The sequence below is a fragment of the Xyrauchen texanus genome, chromosome 25 (genome assembly GCF_025860055.1).
Source record: "Xyrauchen texanus isolate HMW12.3.18 chromosome 25, RBS_HiC_50CHRs, whole genome shotgun sequence".
NCBI lineage: Eukaryota > Metazoa > Chordata > Actinopteri > Cypriniformes > Catostomidae > Xyrauchen > Xyrauchen texanus.
In genome coordinates, this window is record NC_068300.1 from 36,836,229 (window position 1) to 36,856,397 (window position 20,169).

A 20,169-nucleotide genomic window follows, 5' to 3' on the forward strand; every position below is an offset into this window, starting at 1 on the left:
TAACATTTTTGCCCTAATATCAAAGATCTTACTAGAACTGTGAATTTTCTTGATAAATAAATATGATCGTGTCTGGTAACGTGTGCATGTAAAATGGCTAGAAGTAGCATTTTAGCTTAGCGTAAAGCTAACAATTTACACAAGGTTTATTCCTATTTCTTCTGTCCAAAGTTACTTCAAACGTACTTCTCTGTCTGCTCGTATGAATGTAACACATAATAAGAAAGTGTTTCACCGCTGTTCAAATGCACTTTGCATCGCATCATTAATATGTATAAATGTTTTCCATCTGAAAGGACTAAATATTAAATTAAACAAATGACAATAAAATGCAAAGTAATCTCTTCAGTAATCAAAATACTTTATGAATGTAACTGTATTCTAATGACCAATTATTTAAATTGTAACTGCAGTGTAATACAGTTACTTATATTTTGTATTTTAAATACGTAATCCCGTGACATGTATTCCTTTACTCCACAACAATGCTCGAGTCAGATGTTTGGAACCGGTCTGAATAGACTGATTAGACCAGTTCTTTGTAATGAAACTGTCTCACAAGAGTCATTCATTCATGAATAAGATTACTCTAGTCACACTGTATTGCAATAAGAGTGCTTCATGATCTGAATTGATTTTGTCAAATAAGGAAGACATACAACATGTGTAGTGTTGGTGATACTCCAGGAAAGAATTGAGAAACTCTGCAATAATTCAACCAACCTTAGACTTCAACATGTTTGAAAAGCATAGGGAATAAATTCATTCCCTTTTTCAACTGTTACAGACTGTGTACAAGCTCTAAGGGTCATTCAAACATCATGTTACAATAGGACAGTATGTTTGTGTCTTGCCTTTTCTCTGCTGTGAAATCAGTTGAGTCATTACATATAGAGAACCAGCTTCTAAAAGCTCAGTAAAAATGTTGTTTCTCTTTAACCATTTCCGAGATTTGCATACAGCCATAAAACTACCAGCAACACAAACCAATTTTAGCTCCAATATGCCAAAAGGCTTAACCAGAGAGTGAGAAAATAACCCAGCCTGATATGAATTTCATATCCATTTATGAGAATAGTTTGTTTCGGAACAGCAGGGAAACAAATCAATTTCATTCACAAAAGCTATTATTAAAGCATGTAGGCCACATGCGGATTTACCTTTTTCCATTAATTGTCTCCATAGAGATTACAAATTTTATTCAATAAACAGTTCAAAGCCAAGAAACAAACCAGCCAGCTCCGAGGTGAATCACAACATTATAACTCTAGATTTTAAGTAAAAATGTGAACATTGGATAAAAGACAAATCTGTGTACTTGCGATCTTTAATGTAGTAATGAACTACTCATCCTATGAAGCATTGTGAATGGCTAAATTAAAGAAAAACAGTACAATATAAAACTATTGACTTATAATATATTGTTTTTATAGTTATAATCAATAATTATACAGTGATTCCAATTTTTTTTTACAAATATATAAGCAGTTGTACACTGAGATTGTACACTGAAAAAAGTGAATAGTTGGATCAACTTAATACAGTTATTTAAACACCCCAAACATTTATTTTTCAAATTAATTCACCATTTTATACCAACTTAATTTCAGTAGTTCAAACACACTTTAATGATTTGAGTTCAGTCAATTCCATAATTGACATTTATGGATTTATGGATTTAAAGATTCAAATATGACTTTTTAAAATACAATTATTTTTATTAACAACTTGGATTGTTTTTTGTACATTCACCATGTTTATGTCCCCACATAACAAAAGGCTTAGTCTTATTCTTTCATACAACAAGACACATTCTTACAAACAAACATACAACTGCAGACATACACAACATAATTACTGTTCTGAGTTCTGTAGACTACTGGCTTGACTTTGAGAGACATCCTGTGCTGTTCAAACACTTTGGTCAAACAAAGAGGTTTGGGATGAGCCAGGTTGGGTTCATATATCAAATCAAGAAGCAGGGCACATATAGAGGCTATTTAATTTAGTTCATTCAAAACCTTCACGCCTTCGATAACAATGCCGTGTCGGCTGGTGGTTCTTCCCCACGTATAACAAACACTGCCATGGTGAGCTACTTCAGGTCATTCAGAGCGCCATCTGCCTGACTATCCTAAATTAGCATACATAAAACAAAAGAACATAATTTGCAATGCCTTATGCCATCATAATTACAAAATGCAGGAGTCAAATCATAATACATTAACAGCTGGGAGTGCTAGAACTCATTTATAGGTCACTGTTCCATTACCATTTTTAAACAGTTTGCAAGCTATGAAAGGTTAAATGCTCACTTCAGAATACAAAAAAAAGAGCATGAATATTTGATTAAAGAAAATGTGAATCGGTGTGCACTTCTGTCAATGAGCGCATTTGCATGCACGTTCTTACTCCGATTATGCTTAACAAGCTCGTGTGGTCATTGTAAAGGGAATATAAGGGAAAGGAGGAGGTGAGAACATGCTTGACAATATAAATAATAGTTTTAATGAAAAACTTAAATGACGGTCAGCTGCCGTAAACAATCTCTCTCTCTCTTGCACCACCATCCGCAGTTGGCCTTTTTCCCTCTCGGAGGCTTGATTAGCCTGATAAGGGACCGGGTGTGTAGAATCACCACCTGGCCCCGCTCTCCGCCCAGTCACAGTCATGTAAACGCAATAAACACACCGAAATGGACACGAAACAAGAATAAGACGAACTGGTGCTGGACAGCAGACATGAGGAGACTATAATAGGGAAGGAAATCAAACAGGTTAATGGGCAGGTGTAACAAATGAACTAATATAGGGAAAACAAGGAGGCGGGGGATGACGCAAGACTGAGATATACGTGGCAACACAAAAACAAAACAAAGCCAGGTGCTAATACACTACAATATTTCAGATATAATCAGCTATGATGTAACAACAAAACTAGAATGCTCACTTAGTAATCAATGAAGCAGCAAAGCAAAAAAACTTGTATATTCCCTTTATGATCACTAAAGGTGTGTTATTGCAACCAAAAATGTCTTGTTTTAACAAATGAAGCAACGCATCACAACAAACTAGAATGCTCCCTCTACAATCAACAAAGCTGTAAACAACCTGGTCTCATCAGATGGTGAAATCGTAAGTCGTACATGTTGGCTTGTACAAAACGTACAACTTTTACTCACATTGAGAAAAATAAACAAACCAACTAACAATGTTATAATGATTTTTCCTATGTTTAACCCCAACACAAACCTAACCATGAATTTAATAGAAAAATAAACAAAGAAAATACTGTGGTTTTCAACAGAATGAGGGACTCAAATTATGTGTTATTGACATACATCAGTCATTTGTACTGCATATGTGTGGAATGAGTAACAAAATTTGTTCACTGACATAACCTCCTGAGACCCGAGCGTGACTGATGTGAATTTCCCATTCCCTTTTTGATTTGTAACTAGTAGCACCTAATAAACATGCAATAATAATAATATTTTTAGGAAAATTATTTGCTCTAGAATTATATGTCCACATGGTGGAACTAAGTTGTGAATAATATCAAATTATATCATTTTTAATATCATTTTTTTTTTAGATTAAATTGTTTATTATGTTTGCAGAAGTGTTTGCTATTCGTGTTTTTGGAATGTTACAGACATCCTCGCTGTCCTGTTCTGCATATCGCGGCGCCGTTTTGTAGTCCGTTATGCATAACGCAGCGGCTCATTTTAGCTTATCGCGGCCCATTCGGCACATTTCGCGGCTGATCCTCCGGCCCGCTCGGTACTACCAATGGCCAGTCTACCCCAAAGTGCGTCGTCCACCAGGAAAATGCCCGGTATGCCAGATTACCAGTCCAGCCCTGGCTGTCTATCTGCACTGGTTTCAGAACAGTTCAAAGTGCCTCTTATTTTCATCCTAACTCCATACGCCTTTGAAAGCAAACATTTTTTGTCAATGTGAAAATGCACAGTAAATAAAATATTTCTAATGAAATCCTTGCACTATTTTACACATGAGTGTGCATTGTGGTTATTTTGACTCAAACAGGTTTCAATGTAAAAACCTTATTAGTTTTCTTACCAGATGTAGTTTTGGTGTTTCTCCCAAAGACAAACTCTGCTGTGATCGACCTCATGTTGTTTTGTCACATGAATCTGTGTCGAAAGTCGAACCCTTTACTAACAGCACAGAGTCTCCTGAACTGAGAACAGTCAGTTTAAATGAAAATGAATTATGCATTGCATATAGTGAAGCCAAAACACAACGTCGACATATGTATATGCGCACAAGGATCAAATAAAGTGTTGGATAGGATGTCTGTAGTGTATCGATTTGAATGTGGCAGGGCATCCAGGCCTTCACCAACTACAGGACAACATCAGTTGCCTGTGACAAAGATGCCTCCCTTCCAGATGCGCTGAACGACTTCTACGCTCGGTTTGAAGTGCAGAACGACGTGGTGGCGAGGAAGACCACCCCTCCTCCCAACGACCAGGTGCTCTGTCTTACCACGGCAGATGTGAGGAAAACTCTACATAGAGTCAACCCACGGAAGGCTGCTGGACCAGACAACATTCCTGGCAGAGTGCTCAGAGGATGTGCATACCAGCTAGCAGATGTTCTTACCGACATCTTCAACATCTCTCTGAGCAGCGCCGTCGTTCCAATGTGCTTCAAGGCCACCACCATCATCCCCATGCCAAAGAAGTCTTCGGTGTCCTGCCTCAACGACTACCGTCCCGTCGCGACTTACACCCATCATCATGAAGTGCTTCGAGAGGCTCGTCATGAGGCACATTAAGACCCAGCTGCCCCCTCACTAGACCCACTACAGTTTACGTGATCGTCCAAACCGTTCAACGGACGATGCCATCGCCACAACCCTCCATCTGGCCCTCACCCACCTAGACAATAAGGACTCATACGTTCGAATGCTGTTCATAGATTTCAGCTCAGCATTCAACTCAATCATTCCCCAGCACCTGATTGGAAAGCTGAACCTGCTGGGCCTGGACACCTCCCTCTGCAACTGGATCCTGGACTTCCTGACTGGGAGACCTCAGTCAGTCCGGATCGGGAACAGCATCTCCACCACCACCACACTGAGCACTGGGGCCCCCCAGGGCTGTGTGCTCAGTCCACTGCTGTTCACTCTGAACCACATCGTCAAGTTCGCCGATGACATGACCGTGGTGGGTCTCATCAGCAAGAACAACGAGTCAGCATACAGAGAGGAGGTGCAGCGGCTGACGGACTGGTGTAGAGCCAACAACCTGACCCTGAATGTTGACAAAACAAAAGAGATGGTTGTTGACTTTAGGAGAGCACAAGGTGAATACACTCCACTGAACATCGACGGCTCCTCTGTGGAGATCGTCAAGAGCACCAAATTCCTTGGTGTTCACCTGGCAGAGAACCTCACCTGGTCCCTCAACACCAGCTCTATCACCAAGAAAGCCCAGCAGCGTCTCTACTTTCTTCGAAGGCTGAGGAAAGCACATCTCCCACCCACCATCCTCACTACATTCTATAGAGGGACTATTGAGAGCATCCTGAGCAGCTGCATCACTGCCTGGTTTGGGACTTGCACCGTTTCGGACTGCAAAGCCCTGCAGAGGATAGTGAGGACAGCTGAGAAGATCATTGGGGTCTCTCTTCCCTCCATCAAAGACATTTACAAAAACACTGTATCCGCAAAGCAACCAGCATTGTGGACGACCCCACACACCCCTCACACAAACTCTTTACACTCCTGCCGTCTGGCAAGAGGTATCGAAGCATTCGGGCCCTCACGGCCAGACTGTGTAACAGCTTCTTCCCCCAAGCCATCAGACTCCTCAATACTCAGAGACTGGTTTGACACACACACAAACACACACACACACGTGTCCTGAGTTGCACTTTAATTACTGTCACTTTATAACTGTCTGCTACCTCAATAACTGCTATGTGCATAGAACACTATCTCATAGTATGTTATGTTTACGTTTTTAGAAACTGTCATCTTTTTGCACTACTGAGTACTGGTCGGCGCTGCACTGTGTCTATTGTCCTGTTCATTGTCAGTAATTTGTTGTACTGTCCCGTACTTTGCACATGTTTGCACGTGCACTTTATATAGGTATATATAGGTATTTTATATAGGTATTTTATTTCGTTGTGTAGTCTCATGTGGTCCTGTGTTGGTACTTTGTTTTTTTTATGTAGCACCATGGTCCTGGAGGAACGTTGTCTCGTTTTACTGTGTACTGTACTAACTGTATATGGTTGAAACGACAATAAAAACCACTTGACTTGACTTGAAATTCTGTTCGTTGACTGGTTGGTCTAAAAGTTAAGTCCAAGTTATACGATTTCGCCATTTTGTACAAAGTATTTCAAGTTGTTATTTTGTGTATGTTGTGACACACTAGAATGTTTCCTTTATAATCAACAAAGGTGGTGTGGAAAAAACAGAATGCTCCCTTCAAATGAATGAAACTATAACATTACAAGCTAGAACGCTCAAAGTTTTTTACGCAAATATGACACATCTGAGAACTTTTCAGATGTTATCACACTTATAAGAAATTATAGAATTTACACAAACTTTAAACGCTCAAGAGAAACAAACCACAGGCCAGCTCTACATCTCGCAAGAAGATGAAAGTCCAGTAACATTAAACAGCATTAATAAAACACAAGGCTTTCAACTATTCAGTCACTCACGCCATAAGATGAATAGGAGCGTTATTTTTAGGTAAATACATCTTTAAAATATTTAAATAAATCTCATGTGCAAAATTACTGGATTTCTGAAAAGTTCTGAAAATATTTCTGACCGCTGCTGAAAATATTGTTTTCTTTCTTCAGTTGAGAAAACAAATGAAATAAAGAAAGAAACTGCTAAGAAGGCCCCAAGTTATATGAAAAAAGATATATGGATGCAACCAGAAAAGAAAGACAAAGACTTTCAGGGGTGAATAATGAGATGATGTCTCTGGAAAGGCATCATGAAACACTAGTAAAAAAAATATTAAAGATATAGAACACTCATTATAGTGATCGAAAGAGATGGAGAATGGTGGATAAGAAAAGACAACAGTGTGAGCAGGTAAAGAATTTTAATCTGCGATGAGGGACGTTTTATTGGACGAGCTCCGCGATGGTAAATTGGATTGTTGCGCCTTTGCCTGAGGGTTAAGCGCAGCTGATAAAATGCACAGGGGTAATACAACAACAAAACAACACATAATACTTCGCTTTCAAATAACATGGGATAAGAAAGAAATACATTTCAAATGCAAATCATAAGCTGGCCATTTACAAAAAAACCTTACATTGCTTTGTTGTTTAAAAACCTGAAATTGTACTGAACATTTTGCCTCATTGTACTTGCTCTCTGCTACAACAGGCAGTAATTATACCTGCTCCAGTGCACAAACAGAAAGATTTGAGATGAGTCAGTCATAAAACCTTCATCAGTGCACATATGAAGCAGTGTTAAGGACGTTTTATTCATGCAATTTCACACTGACAAACAGCCATGTACACTGAAATGAAAGCAATTACACAGAACAGTACTCATTATAAAACACAGTACACACACAAATGTGAGAAAATAAAACACACCCATTAAAATCAATAAAGTTCTCTTCACTGCAAGTAAGCAGAGAGAAAAAATGTGAACACTAATCAATGAAGCTGTCTACACAGCGAGGGATGGCACAGTGCTACAAATCTAGAACGCTTCTTTTCTAATTAAAAAAAAGACATTTATGAGTATTTAAGAACATTTGATTCCTTTTGTTGACCAATCTAAAAAATATTCTCATGACGTGGTCTTAGAGTTAAGTTATCGTCCTCAAATTTGAAATAGGCCATTATCAGTAGGGATGTCCCGATATTTTTTCCGTTCCATACTGTTTTTCTAAATTCCATATCAACAGTTCTACAAAATAGTTTCTAAATAAATACATTTATTAACACAAATTAAATTAAAATAGAACAATTCATTTTCAGCATAATATTATTTGTATCAAATAATGAGCCTCTGTACAGAACCTGACATAGAAAATACAACATTGGATTTATTTTTGTCAAATAAAGTGCTGCACAACACCGCATCACAGATGTGAGATATTGCTTAAATGTAATACAATTGCTGTTGATTTATTATTATTAGTAGTAGTAGTAGTATTACAGAAAATATTAAATAATTATACATTAATGACATATTTCTGTCATAATTTTTTCCATTTACGTTGAGCTTTTATTTTGGCAGAAGGTTTATTTTTGAATAATGCCCGTATAAAGATTAAAGTTTCAGTGTGTTTTTGATGTTAGCTTCTCACCTCCAGAAAAGCAGGTGGCTACATGTCCCAATGAGATTATAAAAACTGTGTAGTCTGTGCCACAGTGTGTACCCTTTTTGTCATCTTTCTGTGTTCTGAGACTTATGTTGTTTAAGTTTTTCCCTCTGAACTGTATTTCCCATCATTCACCTTCCAAACATCTTCATCACATACACCTGTTCCCAATTCCCTCTGATCATTGTTTCCAGCTTTTCCTTGTTATGTCTTTAATTCCCATTTGTATATACAGCCCTCTTGCTTCCCTTAGTCTTGGTTGGTTCTTGTTAGTTTGTGAGCAAGTTAGTGTTTGAATGTTACATACATATTTAGCCAGCTAACTGCTGTTATGTTTGATTTCCCTTTTGCTCAAGTGCTTAATTTTCATAATTTCTTCTTCTGAGTATCATAATAAATAATTCTGCATTTGGATCCACACTCTCTCAGCTCATCCTTTCCATTAGCATGACAGAAGAACTTACCAACAAAGGCTAATCCCAGCAGTAAGACTCTTCCTGTTGTGTCAGGAGGATTGCTCGTAGGAAGAATATGAGGAGGAATTCTGTGAAGTGGCCCATAAGGTGAACTTCAACAATGTGGCCCTGAAGGACCTGTTCTGGGTTGGTTTGAATGAGCCAGTGATGTCCATCATGCCTTATGGCAAAAGTCCCTTGACCAATTTATTGACCTGGCTTTGTTATTTAGTGGATCAGTCTTCACTGTAGGAGCGATGGAGGAGACCAACCCTGCCACGGCCAACGAGCCAGTGTTGTATGCCTCGTCCGTCCCAGAGCCAGCCTTCATTCCCGCTCCAGACCTAGAGGAATTTTCGGGGGGCCACTATGGCTCCAGTGGTCTCCAAGCTCCCTTCAACGGAGACCACTTTCTCCCAGCCTCAGTGGTCTTGGAGCCTCTCACGGCTCCGCCCCTCTATCCAAACATGGCTCTGCCTTCCTTCATTGAGCCTCCCACAGCGGTGCTCATGGCTGTCCGGAAGCGGCAGAGGAGAAGGGCTCCTACTACCCAGTCGCTGCCAGTGTTCACAGCCACGGAGGCCATTCCCCTATCACTGCCTGTGACCAGTTGTTCTGTCACAGTATGAACCTTTTAGTCATCTTTCTGTGTTCTGAGACTTATTTTGAAGTTTCTTTCACTGAACTACATTTCCTATCATGTACAATCCAGACATCCACACACCTGTTCCCAATTCACTCTGATCATTGTTCCCAGCTGTGCCTTATGTCTTAGTTCCCATTTTTATATATAGCCCTCTTGTTTCATGGTCAGTTCTTGTCCGATTTTGAGCATGTTAGTGTTGACTGTTACATAAATATTTAGCCATATGTTGCTGTTACGTTTGATTTCTTTTTTGCTCAAGTGTTTTATTTTTATCATTATTTATTCATCTTCTGAGTATCATAATAAATCATTCTGCTTTTGGATCCACACTCTCTCATCTCATCCTTTCCATTAGCGTGACAGTCTGTATGTGCTGCACATTCCAAAGTGATTGAGCGCTCTGCTCACTGTAATCTGCTACAAACAGAGCATTCAATTTTTCTGTGTATGAGAGAAGGTTTAAGCAGCCAGTCTGCACAACACCAGTTCCACACTTTCACTTTGAAGCATGCAGCACATGCAAATTTTAAACTGTGTTTATACCTGGATCGGGACATCCCTAATCATCAGACTTGTGCCTTTAGCTCCATTTGTTTCTAGGCATCAACCAGGTCAGTGTTATATATTATTTATGAGGCTGTCATTTAAAATGTATAACGTCATGTGGCAATTAATTAATAGAATTGATTGCAAATAATCGCATATATCAAAATTGGCTGGCCAAGACCCCGAAATAAAGATAATTTAGTATATAATAAATTATAATTCAGATCATTATATACATACACTCACCTAAAGGATTATTAGGAACAACCTGTTCAATTTCTCATTAATGCAATTATCTAATCAACCAATAACATGGCAGTTGCTTCAATGCATTTAGGGGTGTGGTCCTGGTCAAGACAATCTCCTGAACTCCAAACTGAATGTCAGAATGGGAAAAAAGGTGATTTAAGCAATTTTGAGCGTGGCATGGTTGTTGGTGCCAGACGGGCCAGTCTGAGTATTTCACAATCTGCTCAGTTACTGGGATTTTCACGCACAACCATTTCTAGGGTTTACAAAGAATGGTGTGAAAAGGTAAAAACATCCAGTATGCGGCAGTCCTGTGGGCGAAAATGCCTTGTTGATGCTAGAGGTCAGAGGAGAATGGGCCGACTGATTCAAGCTGATAGAAGAGCAACTTTGCCTAAAATAACCACTCATTACAACCGAGGTATGCAGCAAAGCATTTGTGAAGCCACAACACGCATAACCTTGAGGCGGATGGGCTACAACAGCAGAAGACCCCACCGGGTACCACTCATCTCCACTACAAATAGGAAAAAGAGGCTACAATTTGCAAGAGCTCACCAAAATTGGACAGTTGAAGACTGGAAAAATGTTGCCTGGTCTGATGAGTCTCTGTTGAGACATTCAGATGGTAGAGTCAGAATTTGGCGTAAACAGAATGAGAACATGGATCCATCATGCCTTGTTACCACTGTGCAGGCTGGTGGTGTAATGGTGTGGGGGATGTTTTCTTGGCAAACTTTAGGCCCCTTAGTGCCAATTGGGCATCGTTTAAATGCCACGGCCTACCTGAGCATTGTTTCTGACCATGTCCATCCCTTTATGGCCACCATGTACCCATCCTCTGATGGCTACTTCCAGCAGGATAATGCACCATGTCACAAAGCTTGAATCATTTCAAATTGGTTTCTTGAACATGACAATGAGTTCACTGTACTAAAATGGCCCCCACAATCACCAGATCTCAACCCAATACAGCATCTTTGGGATGTGGTGGAACGGGAGCTTCGTGCCCTGGATGTGCATCCCACAAATCTCCATCAACTGCAAGATGCTATCCTATCAATATGGGCCAACATTTCTAAAGAATGCTTTCAGCACCTTGTTGAATCAATGCCATGTAGAATTAAGGCAGTTCTGAAGCCAAAAGGGGGTCAAACACAGTATTAGTATGGTGTTCCTAATAATCCTTTAGGTGAGTGTATATCATGCAACAGAGAACTAAAACTTTTAGGCAATATAAACTTGGTCACAATATTGTTGGTTTTGTTTCTGTATCATTGAACCACCCCATTATTGGCCTATTTACATATGCAATATTTTCAATTGTTAGTCTGTTCTCATGCATCAGATGGACCCTTTTGGAGTGTCTCCCTTTGTTTGCGTGGCATCACATGAGTTTTTTTAGTGTCTCTTGTCATAAGTTCTGTGTTTTTAGGAAGGCATGTCAAGTCCCGATCCAGGTATAAACATTGAAAAATGCATCTCGAGATTCATGCATTCTTTTGTGCTCCATCCAGCTGTTTTTGAGAGCAAGACCACATCATCTGTGGTAGGCTGAGCTGCCATTACTTGTTAGTTTAATGAGCTGTGTTGCCTGTATAGCTGGAGTTCCTCTTACTGCCACAGATTTGCAAAAACATCAATACTTAAAAAATCTGTTCACCCTATCATAAAAGTACCATAAAAGTAGTCAATAAGAGATGTGATCTATGCTATGTAAGTACATACTGTAATTCATGTGAAGCCATATGATAGCTTGGTGTGAAGAAAAAACTCATATTTAACTCATTATTCACTGAACATCTTGCTTGAAATGTTTGGTCACTGTAGAAAAGAGCATTTTGAGCATTACTCTATGTGACAGGTCTCAGGTCAGTCTCAAGGAAAATGAGGAAGCAGGAACCAGCTCACACTCTTTAGCTTCTTTTATTACAGGTTGCTTTCCAGCGCACACACTCAAATAAAAACACACATCAGTAATAATCAAAGTAACTCTTCTCTCTCACAGAGACGGTGTCATCTCGGGACTCTAGCTCCTCTCTCCTCCATCTCTCTCCAGCTCTCACTGTAACACAAAACAGCTGTCAGTGATAATTTCCCACAGGTGATAATCCTTACCACTCTCGTCTCCCGAACTCGGCCTCCATTCACAAACCGGTGCTCAGTCACAGCCCCACCATCACATACCCCCATCGCCCGACTCAGTGGACCACCTCTAACTTATGGGTGATACCAATGGGTGATCCGTGCTTTGGCATCTTTCATGCGACGGAGTCACTGGAGTGGGGCGTGGTCCGAACAGAGGGTAAAGGCCCATCCCAGGAGGTAGTACTGAAGGGTTAGGACCACCAAATTGATGGCCAGACACTCTTTTCCTGCTGATGAAGTGCACCGGACGCTCCTCCCCCTCAACCACCTGCGACAACACGGCCCCCAACCCCCTGTCCAACATGTTGGTCTGTAAAACAAAAGAAAGAGAAAAATCAGGAGAGTGTAACAGTGACCCACCACAAAGTGCAACTTTCAGTTGCGTGAACATGTATTGACACTTATTCAGTCCACTGGAATGGAACTGGTGCCCACTTTTTATTCAGTGTTGTAGTACCCAAGGTCTTTTTGAAGGTCTCGTCATCGACCACATTTTTACTCAGTCTTATCTCAGTCTCAGACAAAGAGGACTCTATTTTATTTCAAGACCAATCGGATACCACAAAATTGCCTGTGAATTGTCTTAATTATTTGTTAACACCATCCTGTGATTGGATGTAAAAATTCCTGACTCATTTCTAATTTGAAATTTTTGTCACTGATAACGGCTGTCACCCCTCCCCATATCAAATTCCTCAAAATAAATAAATACCTTTTTTTCTGTATTTTAATGAAGGCATAGAGATGGTAGGATTTTTAAAGTTGCCAATTCAGTATATTTTCCCTTACAAAGTATTTTATGCAACCACTTGAAATATTTTGTCTATCATAACATTATAGTTATAGTGACTGCGTCTGAGATTGTCAATCCGCACATTTTATCTCTAAGTCTTGTTGAGCACATTACTGCGGAGACAGTGCGTGTGGAGGCTTCAAGCTCTTCAAGTTATAGAGTGCGAGCTGGTTCCCGCTTCCCCATGTGACTCTACCTTTCCATTGCAATCGGGCCAGTTTGGTTGCTTAGGAGACCTGGCTGGAGTCACTCAGCATGCCCTGGATTCAAATTTGCAACTCCAGGGGTGGTAGTCAGCATCTTTACACGCTGAACTACCCAGGCCCCCCTTAAATTAATGTTCTAAAAAATTCTAGTCTGCTGTCAAATGCAACTCCTTACATGGCCACAAAATGATGCTTCATCATCACACTTGTGGTAAAAACATTCAGTCAGCGAATCGAATGAATGAATAGCATACAACAGGTGTATTGTTTTACTCAAAGACTAAAAGCCGTTTATTTGTGCACAGCATAGATTTACAGATGTTATGAACAGATGTGGCTTACTTGTGTTTTTCTCATGAAACATAAAAAGAATATTAGAAACTGTTACATACAATTGCTAAAAGCTAAATCTTCTGTTTTAAAAGTCCAAAAACACTGTGATACGATGTATAGATTCTGAGGTACTGTAATCTTCTGTACTGTACTGTAATCTGGAGCGCATTTGACATCTGAACTGGTGAAAGTAGGCCGGACTGCTGCTCCCAGGTCCTAGTGCCTGCCCGATCCAACCTCTGTCAGTGTGACTTGTGTGTTTTTTTTCTCTCTATCAACTTGATTTTGACCCGGTGCAACTTATAGTCAGGTGCGACTTTATTTCTGAGAAATACAGTAAATAAATAAAAATTTTATTTGCTGTTGATTTGCAAGAATTTATTTGCAATAACAAAAATACAAATTGGACAAGACACAAATTTGTTGGTTTTTCATTTTCCAATTAGCACTCTTGGCACCTGTGACCTCATCATACAGTGTACCTAAAGTATGTTATTTAGATTTTTTGCATAGCAGAATTTCAAACATTATGAGTTGACGCTACTAAGACAGTTAGAAAACATGGACAAGTTCTTGAAAAGGAAAACTATCAATGATGGTTATTTGGGATAGTGGTGTAAAAGTGTGCTGTGGCAAAAAGAGTTCATCTGCAAAAAAGTATCCAAAAGAAAACAGCAGTATGTAAATTATGCAATGCAATGCTTATCGAGACAGCTGGGACCACGTCAAACTTTTATCGGCACTTAGAAAGGAAGCATAAAGAAAGGTAAGCTAACTGTATGTGATGCTGGCAAAGCTAGCTAGCTAACGTTAGCAATCTGCCTCTTGCTGCATTCCATTCAACTCAGAAAGTTACTATATTGCTTAAGAAAAAACTGAAAAGAAAAGTGAAGATCCCACAGGTGATAATCCTTACCGCTCTCATCTCCCGAACTCGCCCTCCATTTATAAACCAGTGCTCGACCACGCCCCCACCACCACATTCTACAAATAACTTGTTTTGTGTGCTACGGAATAAAGAAAGTCATTCATGTTTGAAAAGACATAAGGGTGCTTAAATAATGAGAGAATGTTCATTTATGTATGAACAATCCCTTTAAGAGTCAACCTATTTAATTTCATCCATGCCCCTATGCTCCGAAACTCATAGAGGAAAAGATTATTTTTCATAATATCATCTTTTCTATAGTTTGCTGTTCCAGACTGGAATTCTATTGTATTGCATTGATTTGAAAGAGGATGTAATTTCTGCCTGCACACACACAAGACAAGCATGTCTGCAGTTACATTTATTCATTTAGTTTACGCATACAGGCCACTAAGCTCAAATGTGCTACAAAGAGACGAAATCATCACTGTTCAAATAACTGCATATTATTTGTGTGCAAAGAGACAAAAGCAGAGAAAGAAATCTAATTCTGCAGAACATTAACCTCCTCTAGTGGCCTGAAGACCAGCTCATTCTGAACACCTGCTTCATTAACTCGTATCAGATATTCACTCACACCTCTTAAGGTTGATTTGATTGAATTACAAGAAATGTGAGAGCTCTTGCTGTTCAGCTAACACTGCGTCTGCACTGCATGCAAAGGATGCTATGAAGCAAAGCTGTAGCCGTAGTTTTGATATAATCAACAAAGCTATCTACACTGCAAGTGAGTAACACTACAAAACTAGAACCTCTTTATATAACAGTGGCAAAACTAAGCTGCATCCCAAATCACATACTTCTGCACTATTCTACAGCATGTGGAATAGTAAAAAATTCTTCTTCTCATTGCATTTTTAAAATGTGTATTGAATGCTTTATCATCACCACATGCTGTGTGAATATGTTCAGTACTTGATATAGAAGTGTTGGAATGAGGTTCTGTTTAAAACATTACTTCCATCAGCTGTAAAATGGCAATTCATTTGGGTATTTCAGTTATAATTAAATTCTCACTCAGCTAATGCTGTTATACTTCTAACTTTGTGCTTTACTAAAATATAAATTTTATTGTAAAACATCTTTTATCAGATGTTTTATTAGCACCTCTAAATCTGAGGCCATGGTTCTCAGCAGGAAACCGATGGAGTGCATACTCCAGGTAGGGAATGAGGTTTTGCCCCAAGTGAAGGAGTTCAAGTACCTTGGGGTCTTGTTCACGAGTGAGGGGACAATGGAGCGGGAGGTTGGCCGGAGAATCGGGGCGGCGGGGGCGGTATTGCACTCGCTCTATCGCACCGTTGTTACGAAAAGAGAGCTTAGCCGAAAGGCAAAGCTCTCAATCTACCGATCAATCTTTGTTCCTACCCTCACCTATGGTCATGAAGGTTGGGTCATGACCGAAAGAACTAGGTCGCGAGTACAAGCGGCCGAAATGGGCTTCCTCAGAAGGGTGGCGGGCTTCTCCCTTAGAGATAGGGTGAGGAGCTCAGTCATCCGTGAGGAGCTCGGAGTAGAGCCGCTGCTCCTTTGCGTCGAAAGGAGTCAGTTGAGGTGGTTTGGGCATCTGGTAAGGATGACCCCTGGCTGCCTCCCTAGGGAGGTGTTTCAGGCACGTCCAGCTGGGAGGAGGCCTCGTGGAAGACCCAGGACTAGGTGGAGAGATTACATCTCCACACTGGCCTGGGAACGCCTCGGGGTCCCCCAGTCAGAGCTGGTTAATGTGGCTCGGGATAGGGAAGTTTGGGGCCCCCTGCTGGAGCAGCTGCCCCCGCGACCCGACTTTGGATAAGTGGTTGAAGATGGATGGATGGATGGATCTTTTATCAGCTTGGTCATATTTTAGCTTTATAAAAATGTACAAATTCCATGTATTTCATGTATTGTCTTGAAATATCAGATTTATATCACACACACACACCTATATAGGTATATATTTATTAGGGTTGTCAATTGAACAATTTTTTTTATCTAATTAACTACATGCATAAATATTTGCAATGCAACCCACTTAACAATAATTCAATATATAATGATTAAATTATAAAATGTTATATATATATACAATTTAGGTAATCACAGCAGTGCTGATTTAGGGTCATAGGACATGACTGCGAGTGTGAAATTGCTTATATACCGGTATAAACAGTTCATTTTTGAAAATATTTGTGCCTCTAAGGAACCTGATAATCAAATCATGCTTCCCTTGGGACTTACCGTCCACTGCGTCGTGGTGAGCCGATATGGCGGCTACATAAACCTTTAAGGTGGAGGGGGATAGCCTCCCCTCCAACCTCTCTTGCAGAAATGACAGCACTGACCCAACTGCGCATCTCTGCGGGTCTTCAGATTTGTTCTTAGTGACTCTCGAGAGTGAGCTAGGATGAGCCAGTCATCGAGGTAAATGAGTATGCAGATGCCCACTTCCCTTAGCGGGGCAAGGGCTGCCTCTGCAACCTTCGATAAGATGCGAGGGGACAGGGACATGCTGAAGGGGAGGACTTTGTACTGATTTGCCTGGCCGTCAAACACGAACCGTAGGAAGGGTCGGTGTCGAGGCAAGATAGCCCATGTGACTCTACCTGTCCTTCAGGTCTACCGCTGCGAACCAATCTTGATGCCGGACTCAAGTTAGAATGTGTCTTTGCGTGAGCATTTTGAAAGGGAGTTTGTGTAAGGACTTGCAAGTCCAAGATCGGTCACAAGCCGCCACCTTTCCCCTGGAGGGACAGGCTCTATCTTGTCTTTGAGTAAAAGGGTCGCGATCTCCACACGCAGGGTGTTGGCGTCTTCGCCGTACACCGACGTAAAGCGGACGCCGGCGAAAGAGGGCAGGGGCCTGGCGATGCCTGGAGGTGAGACCCACGCGTCCAAGCTCCGTGCGAGGAACACTAAGGGGACGATAATTTTTGACATACCTGGCGAGGCTTTGCAGCAGGCGGAGCAGGTAGTGTGGCATCAGAAGACAAAAGCACATCCCAAGGTGTTGGTGCTGAGAGAAGACACAAAGCACTTACCTTGCTCCACACACCCGGCAGGGGGTGGGTTAGTGACTGAGGAGGAGGTCTCATGTAGTCGTCCTCTGGACTCGTCAGAACCGGCCAGCCGGGGGGGCAGCAGTCGTGGGTCCGGATTTGAGAGGTCCGCGTCCAGGGTGCCGGGACTGCTGGAGTGTGGCACCACTGTTGCCGTGAGAACAGCATTTGTGGGCCAGTGGACCCAGGGAAAGAGGAAATTGCTCTATTGTTGAGAATGTGGGTACTTCGGGCTGTGGCAAAGAAAATACCTTTAACTGAAGATTCACCTCCTGGCCCTCCACCAGGGGATGGAGTGGTCTGTTTACTAGCTCCAGAGCAAACGCTTGGGAGCATTCCGGGGGCGTTCTGGGGGCGTTCGCTTCCTGCGGGGCGCTCGCCGCTGGGGCTGAGAGCTGGGCCCATGTTGAGGTGGAGCTGCCTGACGTTTGGAAGCCGCAGGAGGAAGCCCTCTGCGAGCAGACGGAGCACGGCCCACGCTGTTAAAGCGGTGGGGCATGATGTGGGAAATGGCCTCTGTCAGTTTCCTCACCGCTGAGAACTGCTGGGCGAAGTCGTCAAAGGTGTCGCCGAATAGACCAAACTGGGAGACGGAGGCGTTGAGAAAGCGTGCTTTGTCTACATCCCGCATCTCGACCAGGTTCAGCCATAGATGACGCTCCTGGACCATGAGGGTGGCCATCGCCTGCCCGAGTGTCCGCACTCTGACCTTCGTGACCCTGAGGGCGAGGTCGGTCGCAGAGCGCAGTTCCTGCAACACGTTGGGGTCAGGACTACCCAAGTGCAGATCTTTGAGTGCCTTAGCCTGCTGAACTTGCGGGTGGTTCATGGGGATCTACCTGGCGAAACCGAGCCCGCTGCCATCCCCAAATCGTCTCCATCGCCAGCCGGGTCATCCTCAATCCCGTGGGAAGGAGCAGCGACACAGGGGGCGGCTGGAGTGGCATTCCTCCATAAGAAGGACCGCAACGTTGCCATGGTGAGGTTCTTACAGTGACAACACGAACCATCCACAAACGCCGCCTCAGTGTGATCGCTGCCCAGACACACAAGGCAGCGCATGTGACCATCAGGAGCGGAAAGAAATCGACCGCATCCAGGAACTACACAGGGGTGGAAGGGCATCTTTATAAAGACGCATCCTGAAAAGGACATTCATCGCCAGCCGTGTATTTGCTCGCTTAGAGAAAATAAACTCTGGCGAGCAATACAAGCCTACATGACAAAACTAGAATGCTTCCATTATAATCAACAAAGCAGTACACACCTGCAAGAAAACAATGCTTTGTGTATGTGGCATGACAGAATTTGTAGGCTCTTGTTATTATTTACTTTTCTTATTTTTTTATGTTGAAATCAATAAACTATGCTAATTCTAATAAATGAGGTTGTTTACACTGAAAATGCTCTCATTATAAGTTACCTAAACTGCAAACAGTATGATATATCACAACAAAACTGGCATGCTAATCAACAAAGATGTCTACATTTTGAGCAATTTTAACACAAAGCGATAAAGCTAGAACACAACTGTTATAATCAACAAAGATGTTTTCACAGCAAGTAAGTTGAAACAACGCAACTGAACTAGAATGCTCCCATTATAATCAATGACGCTGTCTGCACAAGTGCATAACATGATACATTGCGACAAAATTGTAGTATGTTACGTTTCACTCTCAGTGTAGATGGGGTGTTCATTTTACTGGAGTTTGGAGAGCTTATGTTTTAGGAGAATCAACTAAAGTTAGGATGAATCAGGGCAGATTAGCACTGCTGCCTCTTATGCTGTCAGTCAGAGCTGCAGATCTCAATATTCATATGATTTAAATTAACCAGAGAGAATCCTATCAAGAGAGAGATGAGACACATCAGAGGATGTGTAAGTGCCTCAGTCAATGCATCATCATCAACCCAAAAATGAACATTCTGACATAATTTCCTAATTTTTATGTCGTTCAAAAACCTCATGACATGGAACACAAAATAATATATGTTACAGTATATCTCTATACTGCAAGTGTAATACTTGCTACTACATTACAAGTCTTCTGATGCCATACTAACAAACAAAATAAAACATAAAAACACATACAGTAAAACACACACTTCCACGCTCACAAAGTGATATATTTAGTGGTGTCTCTTATTTTGGAACATATCAGAATCAGCAGAGAAAGAGAGATAGGGGGGATTATGGATGATAAGAAGCCAAGCGATATAACTTCTTATCTTAGACAGATATATTTTTATCCTAATTACATGCCTGCTTAGGCACATGAAATACTCTTTGATTATGATTACTATACGTCAATGCAAGACTGAGGTAGACAGAGAGAGAGTTTTATCTGTAAATCAGGCTGATGCTGTATAAATTCACAGCACTTTCCAAGTTAAGTAACAACAGAGGAATATTTGATTTGAATCTCTTTCATCAAAACATTTTGTTCAGTTTTACAAACAAAATGCAATTCAAATGT